The sequence below is a fragment of the Anopheles gambiae genome (genome assembly GCF_943734735.2).
Source record: "Anopheles gambiae chromosome X unlocalized genomic scaffold, idAnoGambNW_F1_1 X_unloc_4, whole genome shotgun sequence".
Classification (NCBI taxonomy): Eukaryota; Metazoa; Arthropoda; class Insecta; order Diptera; family Culicidae; genus Anopheles; species Anopheles gambiae.
Window position 1 is genome coordinate 87,501 of NW_026902648.1, and position 17,500 is coordinate 105,000.

The following is a 17,500-nucleotide window of genomic DNA, read 5'->3' on the forward strand; positions in this document are numbered from 1 at the left end:
AAAATTTTCGACTACTCGAGCTCTCTGGCCCGTTCGGTGCACATTTTTGAAAAAAGCTAGGGAGCTGCCCCTAGGTTCGGGGTGTCACAAAATGTTGAAAAGTGGTCGAAAAACCACTATCCAGAATCGGATGTAGAATCGTTTGACGAACTTAAAATTGTTCTACGACACCCATCTGCGACGTTTAGTATTCGAGTTATGGCCCGTACCAGGTCTGACCGAGCAATTTTTGTTCCGCGCACTTTGTGCACCGTACACGTTGATGTTTGTATGAAAAAGTACCCTACCTAGGGACGCGTATAGCAAATTTGTACCCCCGGGCATGTTGTCGATTGACATTCTGGTTGCACTTTTCATCATCTAGGGTGCGTTCCTGACACGTTTTGAGGGGTTTTAGCAAAAAAAAAATTTTCGACTACTCGAGCTCTCTGGCCCGTTCGGTGCACATTTTTGAAAAAAGCTAGGGAGCTGCCCCTAGGTTCGGGGTGTCACAAAATGTTGAAAAGTGGTCGAAAAACCACTATCCAGAATCGGATGTAGAATCGTTTGACGAACTTAAAATTGTTCTACGACACCCATCTGCGACGTTTAGTATTCGAGATATAGCACTTTGTAGGTCTGACCGAGCAATTTTGTACTAAAATGTATGGTGAACATGTAATTCATTAAATAACATTGACTTGCATCGTGCCCTACTTCATCGGCACAGCTGTTATTGACTATCTTTAGTGGAAATGGATTGAGTTTGACCATTTTAAGCCCATTTCCTATGCCGTGCACCAACATTGTGTACCGATCAGGGAAAGTACGCTACGTACGCGTTCATGGATGTCGATGTTGGTACAAGTTGCCGGTCGGGATAGCCGTGCACCAAAACTGTGTACCGATCAGGGAAAGTACAAGACGGAGGGTGCAGCTCGAGCGTACGCGTTCATAGATGTCCATGTTGGTACACTTGCACCAAAATTGTGTACCAATCAGGGAAAGTACAACACGGAGGGCGCAGCCCGGGCGTACGCGATCATGGATGTCCATGTTGATACAATCTACGTGTACGTTCTTAGTTTTTGTATCAAAAGTTGCAATTAAGTGCTTGTATGCTTAAAATGCTTATCTCAACCGGTCACCTTTTGGCCTGTCCTTTTATAACAGAAACCTAGAAAGATACTCGATATTTTTGTGTTGTTCCATTAGCCCGGGACGACGAAATGAGCTATGTGCACATCGTGCAGAAAACTGTCTTCGCCACGCATGTTTTTGTCTATCCACTCATATAATCACCCACATTTGTGTTCAACACGGACGGCGCAGCCCGAGCGAACGCGTTAATGTTTATGTTTGTACACACTGCTTGTACGATTCTAGGATTTGGTAATTGCGTCACAGTGCCCGACCGTCGCGGACACCATTCTTGGACAGAAGTCCTAGTACGTAGAGTACTTTCCCTAGGTATGTGCTCGTTCGTGACTATCGTTGCGTGCTTACGGACACGCTTGGGTATGTTTACCATACAAGGTTTACTAGGGAAACCTGGGAAGGACGCTTGCCCTCCCGTCGCGGACACCATTCTTGGAAAGAAGTCCTAGTACGTAGCGTTCCTTATTTTACTTGATCAGTTTGTAATGCATTCGCTTTGTTCCATCGACTTCTGCTACTGCTCACTAAGGGGTGTTCGTTTGCGATGTGTACGATAAGCAACTGTCTATCCTAACCAGCAGTTAATCAACACTTTTCACCCAAGTCATAGGAACATAGAGTACTTTTCCTAATCGGTACACAATTTTGGTGCACCTCTAACCTGGCCGGCACTTTATCGTTACGTTTTGTGCATAACCTAGGGACGTGGTGTAAGTTTCATGATTTTTATGTTTGATTCGGTTTATTATGATTGAAAACTACGCTACGTCCCAGAAATTTGAACTCGACTACTTCCTCCATGTGGCGCCAAAAGCTACTGGGCAACGCCTAGCTAATGCCCCATTTGTACTTCAATTTGCATAATCAATTTTGAAAAATACGCTAAGTCCCAGAAATCTGAACTCGAATACTTTTGCCACGTGGCGCAAAAAAGCTACTGAGAAACGCCTAGCCTTTTACCCATTTATAATTTAGTTTTCGTTATTAGTTTTGAACAATACGCAAAGTTCCAAGAATCTGAACTCGAATACTTTTTACATGTGCCGCCAAAAGCTACTGAGCAACGCCTAGGTTGATACATTTTTGGTACATGGAGTGTATGCATGCAGGATTACTGCCGTGCTGGACCGAAAAATCGAACTTGCTACTAGAACGTAAAGTAATTCCCCTAGATAGGTGCTTTTGCATACCTCTGATCGACCACCATGCAACACGCGTAGCGACACGCGTAGCTAGGCTTGCCCAACCAAATTTCCTACTATAGCACCAAATTGCACACTTTCAGGGGTATAATTTGGTACCGTGTACCGTGCATGGTACAAGTATCAGCAGCTCGTGCAATTTATTTTGCATCGTGTTGCGGTTGCTGGTGCGTCGGGATAGGAGTATTTCGAGACTTTCGCCAAGCGTTGGTGCCATTTGGGGGATAATTAATGTTCTAGCCACAATAAACGTGCCACATAATGCCAATAAGGAAAAAGCCGTTTTCTAGGGACTTCCAGTCAAAATGTTTGCCATCAGCGCTTTCCTGTCGAGTTCAGGATCTGGGACTTAGCGTTTTTTTTTCACGATCCAATCCAACGACCAGATCGTGAATAAACAATTCATACAACAGTGCATCCCTTTAGAGAAGGAAAAAGCCGAATTCTAGGGAGCTCCAGTCCAAAAGGTTGTCATCAGCGCTCTCCTCTCGAGTTCAAGATTTGGGACTTAGCGTTTTTTTCGCGATCCAGCCAAAAGACCAGATCGTGAAATAAACAATTAATATAACTGTACTAGTACATCCCTTCAACTGAAGCAAGTGCACCATACATGACCCGTACGCCAATCATCCATGCACATGACACGTCAACTAAGTCAACACATGATACAACTTGGACAACTGACGGGTAAGTAGGTCATCTCGTACACGACGACACATCGACCAAACCAGGTCAACACGTCACATGCACAAGACATCCTACTACCAAGGCCGGCCACCTCGACACACGACGTGTTAACCGAACATGGTCAACAACACCATCATGTGCAAGGCAACCGGCCCAAACGGATTAACTTATACAACTTGTAACGAGCAGGTGTGTAAGCTTACTGGTTTGGTCGGCACGTTTCTCACATCAAGACAATCAAGTCGAGAACGAGGCACGCCGACAAGCTCACTAGTGTTACGTGTTCCGCTCCATACCGTGTCAAGTCACTCGTCTGACACGGAAGTAGCCAGCTCTTGTCCACTAGTGTAAAGGAACGGTCTCCAGACCAAGTCAAGTCACTCGTCTGACAAGGAAAGAGCACGCACCAAGCTTCACCAGAGCACGGCACCACGGTCCCCAGACCAAGATGGTTCGTTGCGCCATCGAGGAAGGGGCACGCGATCCCTTGCTACACTCAACTAAGTACACTCTTGCTCTCACAAAAGTATCCCCTGTGTCGACGTGGTCCCCAGACCAAGACGAGCTTGCGCACATCGAGGAAGGGGCACACGGACAAACCACCAAGCATGGGTCGCCTGAGAGGATCGATGCGAACGCATCTCTACAACTCGCAGCTCCCAGCCTGAAGTCCCGTCGTTTGCGGGCGGTTGATAGGTGTCGAAACTAGGTATATCCACGTTGGGCAGAGCTCAAGCCAACGGCGTTCCCAGTTACGGTACTAACACGTGCAGCGAACTCCACTCGTTGCGGCCTAGGTATAGCGGGATGAGACGCCGGGCTGCAGACGCAGACTCCAACGGATCTCAGAGGGTTGTTAGGCCCGCTAGCTTCCGAACACCTAATGGGTTTGAGAAGCGCTATCAGCTCGGATTGGCTACGACCTTAGAGGCGTTCAGGCATAATCCAGCGGACGTAGCGTCATACCAAAGTCCGGTCGGACTAGTATTGAGCCAGTGGTCCGTACCTGTGGTTCCTCTCGTACTGCACAGGAATTCCGTTAAGATAGCGACTATAAGCACACACCAGTAGGGTAAAACTAACCTGTCTCACGACGGTCTAAACCCAGCTCACGTTCCCTTGAAAGGGTGAACAATCCTACGCTTGGTGAATTTTGCTTCACAATGATAGGAAGAGCCGACATCGAAGGATCAAAAAGCCACGTCGCTATGAACGCTTGGCGGCCACAAGCCAGTTATCCCTGTAGTGTTCATCGAGTAGCCGTCGAGTGAAGACGGATGTAAACACGCTCCGACAGAGTTTCAGAAAAAAGTGTGTAAAACGGCCTCGGATCGCTCGGAAAGTGCTAAAAACGAGTTCAGAGCACCCGTTTTACCTTTAGACGGTGTTATTTACCTGAAAATCGGTGATTTTCTTGTAAAAGTGAAAAATCGTGTTTTTGTGTGTACGTGGGCCCCCCCCCGGTAGCACCTGATTTCCGGGTGTGGAATTTGGGAGCAAAATTTCGTGATATTGGTGCCGCAAACACTTGAATTTAAGTAAATTGACGGTTCTAAAGCGTTTGGAAGTGATTCTGCAACGATTCGTGCAGTAGAAAGCTGAAAAAAGTGTATGTGTTTTTTCCCCATACATTTTGTATGGGGAATTTAGTTATGAAAAAAACTCAGTGAAAACTGCACGGATTTTGTCCGGGTGTGTTTTGAAAGGTGCGCGTAGTGACACTCATAGTGAATCGAGCGAAAAAAGTGCGAAAATCGGTTAAAAAACGCGGAATTCAAAAGTGTCGGGGGTGCTACTGCTGGGGCACGTGTCCTCAGTAAAAACGAAAAAAACAGTAAATCGTGAATAACTCGGTGAGTTTTGGTCGGATTCGAGTGCGGTTTTCACCATTGTGCTTATCTTTGTGCAAACAATAAGAATCGACCAAAAAAACTTGACATTTGGAAGTGACAGTTCAGTAATACCCATAGGACAAATTTGGCCGGGGCGCAATTCCCAAGGGGCAAAATTTGAATTTTCGGTCCGGTGACGGTTGGCGGCGGAACCAAAGGTGCCGAAAAATTGTCAAATTTGCAGGGGTGGTAGAGCAAGTAACGCCGACTACGGGAAAATTATTTTCCCCCCTCCCCCCCCCTCCCCCCTCCCCCCCAGAGGTCAGAATAGAGTAGGGCGCCCGATAAGAGTCGGATAAGGTCGAGGTCGCCCGAAAATTCTCATTTTTGGTAGGGTGGTAGAGCGTGACCCCAGCAGTCCGGGAAAATTATTTTCCCCGCTCCCACCCCCCCCCCTCCCAGTGAAAAATTTTATAAGTGTCAAAAAGTCGGAAAAGTGGTCCAAAAAGGGTGGAATTCCGGGTCGAGCCGTTTGGACGAGTGAACGTGCCGCGAAAATTTGGGAGTGGTGCGGAATAATTCCCCACGTGTGTGACGCACCCTCCTGAATTTTTCCCCACCCCCTTCCCCCTCCCCCCCGCCCACCAGGGGGGCACAAATTGGACCTTTTTCGCCCTGAACACCGGAGTTGAAGCGGAAACCGACATCATCGTGCAGCAGATCACCAGCTAGGCGGCGCAGAATCCCAGGGGTCATTTCGACCCCCTGGGTCATTCGACCCCCGGGGTCATCTCGACCCCCAGGGTCATTTTACCCCACCCATCGCGAACGTCGGTTATCGCGATGGAAGCACCCGGGAGATCGACCCGCTCGGGTGCTAGGGCGATGTCGGTGGACTGCCGCACCAGCTTGGCTCCCAGTTCCAAGCTGTTTGCGACCGAGCCTCGTGTTGCGCTGCCTCGGGTAAGCGCCACAGGCATCAACAAGCCCACTGCACAGCCAAAAGCTGCATCCGCGACACCGGCTCCGGAGCTCGAGTTGCTCAGAGCAACCATCCAACGCCTCGAGGAGCAGAATATCGCTATGAAGGAGCAAAACGCAAAACTCCTGGAGCAGATAACCGGCATGTGCCAACTGCTGCAGGAGGAAAAGGAGGAGGCAAAGCGCCGTGAGGAGAAGCTCGAGGCGCAGATGGAGAAGTTAGCCGCCGCACATCAACGCGACCGAGATGTGCTCAACTCTCTGTTGGCGGCAAAGGTTGGCGGCGGACAACCGTCATCTAGTCCGCGTCAACCACCAACTCCGTTGCCGCGCCGATCCTCTGCGCAACAGCAGCAGCAGCAACAACAACAACAGCGGAATCAGCACGAGCAGGAGCAGCCCCGCGCGTCGACGTCGCGCGTAGTCATGCCGCCGCACAGCGAGGCATCGACAGCCGTCCGCGAAGACGCTGTGCCGGAACTGACCTACAGCGAGGTCGTACGGCGTAGATATCGCGGCAAAGCTACGGGTAAGCCACGCTCCCAGCAGCAGCCGCAACAGCAGCAGCAGCAGCGTCAGCTACAGCGACAGGCAGTCGGTATCGCGCAGCATCAACAGCAGCAGCAGCAACGTCAGCCACAGCGACAGGCGGTCGCTGGCTCGCAGCAGCAACAGCAGGAGCGTATGCAGCAGCAGCAGCAGCTACAGCGTAAGCGAAAGCCGAGGCCTGACATCATCGAGGTGTCTCCCAGCGAAGGCGAAACCTGGGATGGCATTTACGACAAGGTGCGCAAAGCCATTCGTCTGGACGCGGCTCACAGCGAAATGAAAGGGCATATTAAGCAGGGCCGCCGAACTCATGCTAGGCTGCTACGTATGGAGCTGAGCAAGACGGCAAACGCTCCGCTTATGCTGGAAGGCGTCCGCAAAATCATCGGCGACGCAGGCGTCAGTCGGCTTGTCACAGAAATGGGTGAGCTGCTGGTAGTCGATATCGATCCCCTTGCTACGGAGGAAGATATCATTGCTGCCCTCGATGCTAAGATTGGCGCAAGTGCTGGAGTTGTTTCTGCCAGCATTTGGGAACTACCGGATGGTTCGAAGCGAGCACGCATCCGGCTACCTGTGAAGTCGGCTCGGCAGTTGGAAGGACATAAACTGTTCCTGTGCGACTGTGTGAGCAAGGTTCGAGCAGCCCCACCAACGCCTCCAGAGCGACAGCGCTGTTTCCGCTGTCTGGAGATGGGCCACATCGCCTCGAACTGCCGTTCCACCGCAGATCGGCAGAATCTGTGCATCCGCTGTGGGCTTACCGGACACAAAGCACGATCCTGCCAGAATGAGGCAAAGTGCGCACTGTGCGGTGGCGCTCACCACATAGGCCACAGCGAATGTGCTCGTTCGGCCCAACGATGTTCCCGGCCCTGAAAGTTCTGCAGGCGAACCTGGGCCATGGCCGTGATGCCCAGAACCTGGTGCTGCAAGCTGCCAGAGAGGAGAAAGCAGACGTGCTCATTCTCTCTGATGTTCTGCGCCCACCTGAAAACAACGGCCGGTGGGCATTCAGCAGCTGCAAGGCGGTAGCGGTGGTAGCTGTCGGTGAGCTACCAATACAGCGGGTGTGGTGCAGTGAAGCTCAGGGGTTGGTTGCAGCGCAGATCGGCGGAGTGGTTTTCATCAGCTGCTATGCTCCACCAAGCCTTAACCTCGCAGAGTTCGAGCGCTTCTTGGAAGCAATAGAACTCGAAGGCTTCTCCCACCCTCAAGTCGTCGTCGCCGGCGATTTTAACGCCAGACATGAGGAGTGGGGCAGCCCGAGGACTTGCGACCGCGGGGAAGAGCTGCACGGAATGGTGGAGCAGCTTGGCCTAATCGTGATTAATCAAGGTCGGGAATACACGTTTGTTGGCAACGGGGTGGCTCTCCCGAGTATAGTGGATGTGGCATTCGCGAGCCCGTCGATCGCTCGCCCTGACACCTGGGTTGTTAGCACAAGCTACACCGCGTCTGACCACCGCTATGTTCTCTACACCGTGGGAGGAACACCACCATCCCCCGAACAACTGCAGAACCATCAGCAGACAGCGCAGCAGTCGTCTCAGCAGCAACAGCAGCAGCAGCAACAGCAGTCCTTACAACAGCAGCAGTTATCACAACAGCAGCAGCAGCAACGACAGCGGCAACCATCGTCGCAGCAGGGTGATTCCTCAAGCCAGAGGCGTGTGCGTCACGCTGGCCGCCGATGGAAAACCTCGCAGTTTTCTCCTTCCTCATTCCTCGAGGCGCTGTTCGCTGCGGACTTTGTCCAACGCGCAACGAGCCAGGAGGGTATGATCGCAGCCATGCTCAAGGCCTGCGACGAGACGATGCAACGGGTTACCCGAGTGCACCAAGACCCGCATCGGAACATCTTTTGGTGGTCTCCCCTCCTGGCTCGACTGAGGAACAATTGCGAGGTTGCCCGTGACCGGTTGCTGCAGACGGCTGACTTGGAGGAGCGCAGCATAGCAGCAGCTGAGCACAGGACAGCAAGGGCGGAGCTCAGTAGAGCAATTCGAGCTAGCAAGCGGAACTTGTTCCAGGAGCTGATCGAAATTGCAGAAGAGAATGCGTTCGGGGCAGGATACCGTGTCGTCATGTCCCGGCTCCGGGGCAGTCGGACGCCTTCAGAAGCGGACCGGGTCGTCCTCGAACGCATTGTATCCGACCTCTTCCCTGAGCATCCGCCCTGCGACTGGTCGCAGCTGAGCAACGTTGGAAGCGTCGAGGGAGCAACAACAACGGCGGGAATTGCACCGGTAACGGACGACGAGCTGCTGCTCATCGCGAGCCAGATGGCAAATCACAAAGCACCAGGGCTCGATGGCATCCCGAATGCGGCAGTGAAGACGGCCATCATGTTGTTCCCGGAGGTCTTCCGGGTCCTGTACCAGGATTGCCTCAACCGCGCTTCGTTTCCGGCGCAGTGGAAGAGGCAACGACTGGTGTTGCTGCCGAAGCAGGGGAAGCCTCCGGGAGAGAGCAGCTCGTACCGACCCCTCTGCATGCTCGACGCACTGGGGAAGGTACTTGAGCGCCTCATCCTGAATCGCCTCAATGAACATCTCGAGGAGCCGTCTTCACCCCGACTGTCGGACCGGCAGTTCGGATTTCGTCGAGGGCGGTCGACAGTGAGCGCCATCCAGCGGGTTGTTGAGGCCGGCCGTACCGCCATGTCGTTCCGGCGAACGAACGGCCGGGATAACCGTTTCTTGCTTGTGGTGGCGTTGGACGTGAAGAACGCCTTCAACACGGCCAACTGGCAATCCATTGCCAGCGCCCTTCAGGCAAAAGGTGTTCCCGTCGGCCTCCAACGGATGCTTCGAAGCTACTTCGAGGATCGTGTGCTGTACTTTGACACGAGCGAAGGCCCCGTCGTACGGCATGTAACCGCCGGTGTTCCACAGGGGTCCATCCTGGGCCCAACTCTGTGGAACATCATGTATGACGGGGTGCTGGATGTGCCGCTACCTCCCGACGTCGAAGTCATCGGATACGCGGACGATCTGGCGCTGTTGGTACCTGCTACCACCACGGACGAGGTTCGCGCGAGAGCAGAGGAGGCCGTTGACCAGGTCCAACGTTGGATGCAACAGCACGGTCTGGAGCTGGCCCCAGCCAAGACTGAAGCCGTCCTGATCTCAAGCAAGAAGACTCCGCCGCAGGTGACATTTCGCGTCGGTGACGTGGAAGTCCAGTCTTCTAGGAGCATCAGGTACTTGGGCGTGCAGCTCCAAGATCACCTGAAATGGCGAGATCACGTCACGAAAGTCTCCGAAAAGGCGTCGCGCGTGGTGGCAGCTGTAACGCGCCTCATGCAAAACCACAGCGGCCCCAGGACGGCCAAGTCAAGGCTGCTGGCGTATGTGGCAGAATCGGTGTTGCGGTATGCTGCTCCCGTCTGGGCTGAGGCAACTCAGGTGCGAGAGTGCCGACGGATGCTGCAACGAGTTCAGCGAAAAGCAGCCATCAGGGTGGCACGGGCATTCCGTACCGTCAGGTATGAGACGGCCACCCTACTCGCTGGACTCGTACCGATATGCCACCTCATCAACGAGGATGCTCGGGTTCACCAACAACTCCTTGCTCCAGACCGTGCTGCAACGAGGGAGGACATCCGGGCGACGGAGCGGCAGAACACCATCGACTGCTGGCAGGAGGAATGGGATGCCGACGCACTGCAACAGGATGCTAGCCGGCACACGCGGTGGACGCACCGTGTAATTCCATCGGTCGGCGACTGGCAGTCTAGGAAACATGGAGATATGACTTTCCATCTGGCACAGGTTTTGTCCGGACACGGATTTTTCCGTGACTACTTGTGCCACAATGGATTCACGTCGTCCCCAGACTGCCAGTTGTGCGTCGGCGTCCCAGAGACGGCGGAGCACGCCTTCTTCGAGTGCCCACGCTTTGCGGCAGTTCGACAGGAGCTACTCGGCGAGGGAGGTCCGGACCCTGTCTGTCCGGACACCCTCCAGCGGCACTTGTTGCGCGACGCCGATAGCTGGAGTCGTATTTGCGAAGCCGCGAAGCGAATAACGGCCCAACTGCAGCGAGCGTGGGACGAGGAGCGGGCAGCATTGGCTGTTAACGTCATCGAGCGTCAGGACGAAGACGCAGCAGAGCTGGAGGCCCAACGCGCGGAAGTGCGGCGGGCCCGTAACGAGCGACGCAACGCCAACCGGCGAGCAGCAACAGCACGCCGGCGGGAAGAACGTCGAGCTGGACTTCCCCCAACCCCACCAGCTTCACCACGGACCGCTCAGCGACGTGCAGCGCTTCGTGAGCGTCAAGCGCGGTTCAGGGAGAGGAGACGAAACCGTCGTCTTCTCGGGATGTCCGGCCAGGCGATAAACAATGACGATGACGGCCGAGAACGCGCGGATTTAGCAGCCGGACCATCTGGTATGCGCAACCGCGCAATCGACGAGGAAAACGAGGCCACGGACGGTGGCCTGAACGCCGCGGAAGAAGCCGCCGTGGTCGAGGCAGAAGTTGCCTCCCGCTAGGCGTGGTATGCACGTAAAAACAGCGACGCATCGAGCGTGAAAAAGCGCCCTATTTAGGGGAATGAGTGAATTTTTCGGTTGAATTTAGAAATAGAAATAAAACATGGAAGGTGCTTTTCGCACGGACAAAAGGTTGGCCATTAAGCCATGAAACCCCCTGCAGGGTAAGCCCTCGCGGGTAAAATGTAGGGGAGCGGGAGGGTTTAATTTTGAAACAAAATAAAAAACCCGTTTATAAAAAAAAAAAAAAAAGCCAGTTATCCCTGTGGTAACTTTTCTGACACCTCTTGCTAAAAACTCGTTATAACCAAAAGGATCGTAAGGCCAAGCTTTCGCTGTCCCGAAGTGTACTGAACGTTGGGATCAAGCCAGCTTTTGTCCTTATGCTCAGCGTGTGGTTTCTGTCCACACTGAGCTGACCTTTGGACACCTCCGTTATCGTTTTGGAGATGTACCGCCCCAGTCAAACTCCGCACCTGGCACTGTCCATGACGTGGACCGAAAGGACCTGTCCAGGAGTCTTCGAGCCGGGCGGCGCGCGGAACCGGGGGCAAACGTGACATCATAAACGATCGACCGCGCAGAAGCAGTGCACCACGAATGCACCGACGTACGCAAGCTTGTACCCTTGCGGGCCACGGCTCACGGTCGGACAAGCGGGTAACACGCTACACACGACGATGCTACGATGCAGTCTCCCCGGCGGCACCACCCAGCGACACACTGGACGCTGAGCGAGAAACACGGCGCATTGGGCGCGCGCAGGCGAACCGCCGCCACAGCCCCCCGGAGGAGGTGCGCGCACGATCCGGACCTGGGGCCCGCGCTTGTTCCACCCAATCATGTAAGTAAGGCAACAGTAAGAGTGGTGGTATCTCAGAGGCGAGCTCCACGAGGAAGCCCTCCCACCTATGCTGCACCTCCTATATCGCCTTACAATGCCAGACTAGAGTCAAGCTCAACAGGGTCTTCTTTCCCCGCTAGTGCATCCAAGCCCGTTCCCTTGGCTGTGGTTTCGCTAGATAGTAGATAGGGACAGAGGGAATCTCGTTAATCCATTCATGCGCGTCACTAATTAGATGACGAGGCATTTGGCTACCTTTTTTTTTTTTTTTTTTTTTTCTTTTTTTTTTTTTTTTTTTTTTTTGTTAACGAAGAGTGAGCATATTCCATCCCCCTCTCCGACTCACCCAACTCGGCCGGTACGCTTGTGGTGCGTATTACTTCTTGCGGAGTCGTGTGTGCGGTTGCACCCTGGGTCACGACGCATCTTCTGCGGCGATCTGGTCTGCTGATTCTGCTTATTACGGTGCTTTCCGTGGTGCGACGCGGTCCCTTTGGTCCTATCGCCCACGCTTCGGGTGGGCAATGGGGGGTCGGCATCGTTGGTCACCACTCCAAGCACGTAAGGCAGTTCTCCTGAAACGAGATTTGGATAGAGGAAACAAGAAGAAGGAGAAAGAGATAGAAGAAAGCTGAAAATAGATGAGAGAAGAGAAAAAGAAAGCTGGAAAGAAACGAAAATAAATAAACGATTAATAACTTTCCGGCTTACGGTGGCCCTTGCGGTGCGGGTTGTTGCCGTGCCGCATGGCCTGAGGGACCACCATTTGCGTCCCTCGCCCGCCGTCTGGCCCGCCTGCGTCGCCTTGCCGTTGGTGGACGCTCAACATCCCATCTCGCTTGGAGAGTGGAGAAGATTGTCCTGGCGGCGGCGCGGACGGCCTCCCACGTTTCGCTGCGGGTGCACATTTCCGAGACGATGTTATCCATTGTTACTCGGGAATGGCACCGCTGCTGCATCTCATTCCGGATCCGATCGAACCGTGGACAGTGGAACAGCACGTGTTCAACGTCTTCCACGGCGTCACCACATTCAGGGCAGTTGGGCGAGCCCTCCAGGATGCCTTTCTCGACGAAATAGGAGCGCAAGAACCCGTGCCCCGTGAGGAGCTGGGTGAGGAAAAAGTCAACTTCCCCATGCTTGCGGCTGACCCAGAGATTAATGTCTGGAATCAGCCTCCTCGTCTTCAGTCCTGGTGCTCCTGGTTGCCCTGCACCCGTTGTCCACTGGTCCTGCCAGCGCCTCATCGTCTCCTCCCGTTGCCGCTTTCGTATGTCCGATTGAACTCCACCACTCGCTACCTTTTCGTCGTGGCAGCGGATATCCTCCTGCATGAGGAGGACTAACGGGGTGGTGTTGGCAACAACGCAAGCGGCATCATAAGAAACGGTCTGGAAGGCGCTGGCGACTCGGAGAGCCCCCGGTCGATGCGCCCTTTGGACCGATTTGCGATGGGTCTCCTTGTCGAGCACCCATCGCCCCCAGGTGGCAACTCCGTATCGGATGATACTGTTGCCGACGTTTACGAGCTGTCTCCTACTGCGGCTCTTAGGACCACGCTTATTCGGCATCAGGCAGGTCAAGGCATTCGTAATCCGTGAAGCCTTATTGACCACCCTCTCCAGATGCCGGCTGTGGTGCTGTTTGCGGCAGAGGTCCACTCCCAGGTACTTCAGCGTTTCCGTGGATTGGATCGAGTGACCGCCCGCTTGAAGCTCTGCGAGCTGCGGGACATGATGGGTACAAAAGATCATGAACCCGGTCTTTTGGTGGGCAAGTTCCAAACCGACTCCTTGCAGCCACCGCTCGATCCTCTCCAGGTTAGCCGTTGCTAATGCGCTGACCTGTTCCGTGGTCCTTCCCAAAAATGTGAAGGCCACGTCGTCAGCGAACCCGATGATGTCCGCTCGTAGTCCTTCGAGCGGCAAGCGGAGTAGGTCGTCGTACATGACGTTCCAAAGTGTTGGTCCTAGAACCGAACCCTGAGGAACGCCAGCAGATACAGTCCTCGACACTATTCCTTCATCCGTATCGTAGTGGAGCGTTCGGCCAATGAAATAGTTCCGCAGCAACGCCTGCAAATAAGGCGGAGTGTTTTTACGCTGCAGAGCTTGGCCGAGGCATTTGGCTACCTTTTTTTTTTTTTTTTTTTTTGTTATCGAAGGGGAAATCTTGCATAAGACACCTGGGTGATCAACCCCGGTAGTGTGAGATTCTTACTCACTAAAACCCCTCCGTGCCTTCAACCGGCCCCGAGTGGATCACCCGTTAGGGTATCGACGTCACTCGGGCGGTGGATGTCCATCATCCCAGGCAACGAATGGCTTCCAACAGTGGTGATTAGCCACTGTCTAGCCCTCGGCGATGAAGCTACGATGAACTACGATGAATCCTTGTCGTTACTCGTCGTCACTGTCGCTGCTCTGCAAGGCCAACTGGATGTTGGCGAGCAAAGCACGTCGTTCGCCTCGTTCGATGACGTGTCTTCGATGCTGTTGTCGAATCATAATCGTCCGTACTGCTTGATGAACCATGCTCCAGTTATATCTGTTAGCAGACATAACTTCGATGATGTTCTCCGGCGTTAACTCTTCGTCGACTTGATGCTGAAGTCTGATGATCAGTTCACGATGACGTACACAATGGAATATCGTGTGTTCGGCGTCCTCAGGTTCCTCGCACGCATCGCATAGCGGCGAACCCGTTAACTGCATCCGATGAAGCTGGTAGGCGTAGAAGCCATGGCTGGAAAGAAACTGAGAAAGAAAGAAATCTACACCACCAAATCTTCTACTTATCCATCTGTTGACGTCGGGTATGAGACGGTATGTCCACCGACCGTGAACACTCTCATCCCATTCTCGTTGCCATCGTTCCATAGTTGTGACACGTTCCATGTTACGTGCAACCGATCCGGCGATGTTCTCTGCTCGTCTCCGATGAAAAGTCCTGGAGTCCTCGTCCAGGAGGAGATGAAGCGGGATCATTCCCGCAAGCACGCAGACTGCATCATGAGAAGTTGTCCTGAAAGAAGAGATAACTCGCTGGACTACTGGCCGGTAAAACCGACGTAGCCATTGTCTACGGTTAGCAAATCTAAGGGTATGACACCAAATGGGCGAGGCATACCGGACCTTCGCCACAACAGTAAGAGCAATTGCTCGCCTAGCATTACTACTCGGACCTGCCTTATTAGGCATCATCCTTACCAAGGTGGTCCATAGCTTCGTCGCTCTCTCCACCGCATACCTAATGTGTGAAGTGTAATCGAGGCGGTCATCTAAGACCATCCCCAAATACTTTAAGCTGCGCGACGAATGTACTACGTGATCACCTACCCTGATAGCCCCATGTTGTATCCTCTGATGGGAACTGACCATAATGAACTCGGTCTTGGTCGGGGCTATCTTTAATCCGTTGTCGGTCATCCATCTGTCGATGATGCGAATCTGGCTGGAAACGAGAATTTCAATATCATCAACACAATTACCTTCCACCAACAACACTATATCGTCTGCATAGCCGATAATCCTTGCACCTTCCACCATTGCAACTCGTAGGACTCCGTCGTACATGAGGTTCCATAACGTTGGGCCAAGTACCGAGCCTTGAGGTACACCCGATGTGACTGCAATCTCTGCCGGTCCATCTGTGGTATCATACATCAGCACACGATTCCTAAAATAATCACCAATGATATCATAAAGATATTTAGGAGTGTTAATTCTCTGTAAAGCATTTGCAATCGCCAACCATGAAGCACTGTTAAAAGCATTAGTAACATCTAATGTAACAACTGCACAATACCGTCCACTGTATCTGTTTCTACTTCTAGCTACCGAAACAATGTCCACTACCCGTTGAATCGCATCAACTGTTGATCGACGACTTCTGAAACCAAATTGGTCGTCAGACAGTCCGTTGACCTCCTCAATGTGTGCATTTAGCCGTTGCACTATGATGCGTTCTAAACCTTTACCTGCCCCGTCTAGTAGACAAATGGGGCGAACTGAACCCGGTTCCCCTGGTGGTTTGTTCGGCTTCGGTATTAACACCAACCTCTGCCTTTTCCACTCATCGGGGAACTTCGCGTTCTCTAAACAGCCTTGGTAGACCCTGCAAAATGCAGCGGTTGCAGTCAACATACCAACTTTCAGCGCCTCATTCGGGATACCATCTGGTCCCGGCGCCTTCTTGTTAGGTAGTCTCCTGGCAACCGCAAGAATCTCATCATTAGTAATTCTTTCAAACTCTCGTGGCTGATCGATACGATATTCAGGCCACACCGTGTTTGGGTGAGTAGGAAAAAGCTCGCTCACCACTTCCCTAAACTCGTCCAATGTCATGGTTCGGGGTCCAATCGAACCCTCGGCCACTTTCTTGAACGTATGATATACAATACCAAATGATGCGTTGTTCGCTGTTCCCAGGAACTCTTTCCACTTCCTCTGTCGGGTATGCTTGATCAATCGCTTGAGGGCATTCCTTGCCACCTTGAACTCGTCCCTAAAAGAAGAATAGAGATCAGTATTGAATGCTCTTTGCGCTAATCGGTCGCGGTGTTTGCACTCTTTGCGAAGTGCCTCAATCTCTAACGTCCACCAAAATGCACTCTTGTTAGGAGTGTACCTCTTACGCTTAGTCATCGTCGCATTACACGCCGTGACAAGTATACGCATTAAGTCTTCGCTTGTTGTGACCTCTGTCTCAAAAGCGGCTTGCATCATAACTTCAAATATATCTTTGCTAAAATACTTGATGCTCCATCCCGTTATGGGTCGGGACAAGTTACGCACGCTTTGCGTCTCAAGATCTATTCGTATTGCACGATGATCAGAGTTCATATAGCTAGATAACACCTCCCACTTAAATGATCTTGCAATTGTTCTGCTCGCAAAAGTAAGATCGACTACTGACGTACGCCCTGGTCCAACATAAGTTGGGGCGCTGCCGTCGTTCAATAAAATTGCGTCAATCTGCGCAAAGGTTGATAAGACCAACTCACCTCTTCGTTTCTGGGTTTCTCCACGCTCGCCAAGTTGGTTGTTCCAACTTACTGACCAAGCGTTGAAGTCCCCCCCGATAACGAATTTGTGGATACCGGTTACGGCCATTACCGTGTTATCCAACATGTTCTGAAACTCTTCCATACTAAATCTAGGTGGCGCGTAAACGCTAACCACTCGCATATCACCTATGTCAACTATCATTAAACCCTTCAGAGCCTTACTGACTACCTTAACTGGTAAGTCCGCGTTAACCACTACCGCTGCTGTGTTATCGTCATTGCGTAACACTTTGACGTTGGTTGTTGCCAGATACGGATCTGCAATCAACACTATATCCGCAGATTCTTCCCTAATCGTTTGCCACATTAACTGAAATGCAGCATAACAATGATTCTGGTTATGTTGTAGCAACCTAACCATTAAGATCTAATCGTTCGCCTTCTAGGACACATGTAACTGCCCGTTGCGTGAGGGTTCTGTGACCTCGTACCGCAATCCAAACACTTGACAGAGTTGGTACAAGCTTGCTTCTTGTGTCCACTCAAACCGCATTTCCAGCACAGATTACTTCTGTCTGGTTCCCTACAATGGTAGCTCGTATGGCCTACCTTCCAACACTTATAGCATTTCTGCTCTTCCATAACCTCGCGGATATGGCATATCGACCAACCAACTTTCAGCTTTCCCAAATTCAGGAAGCTTTGAAAGTCTGGCAGCGATACGTTGATCCGTGCCCACTGCGTACCGGCCGCGCGGC

General features: G+C 52.5%; 1 pseudogene; it reads right to left on the bottom strand.

Moving 5' to 3' along the window:
- Positions 1–11,037: 11,037 nt before the first annotated feature.
- Positions 11,038–17,500, bottom strand: part of LOC133394739 (large subunit ribosomal RNA) — a 10,609-nt pseudogene continuing 4,146 nt past the window's right edge.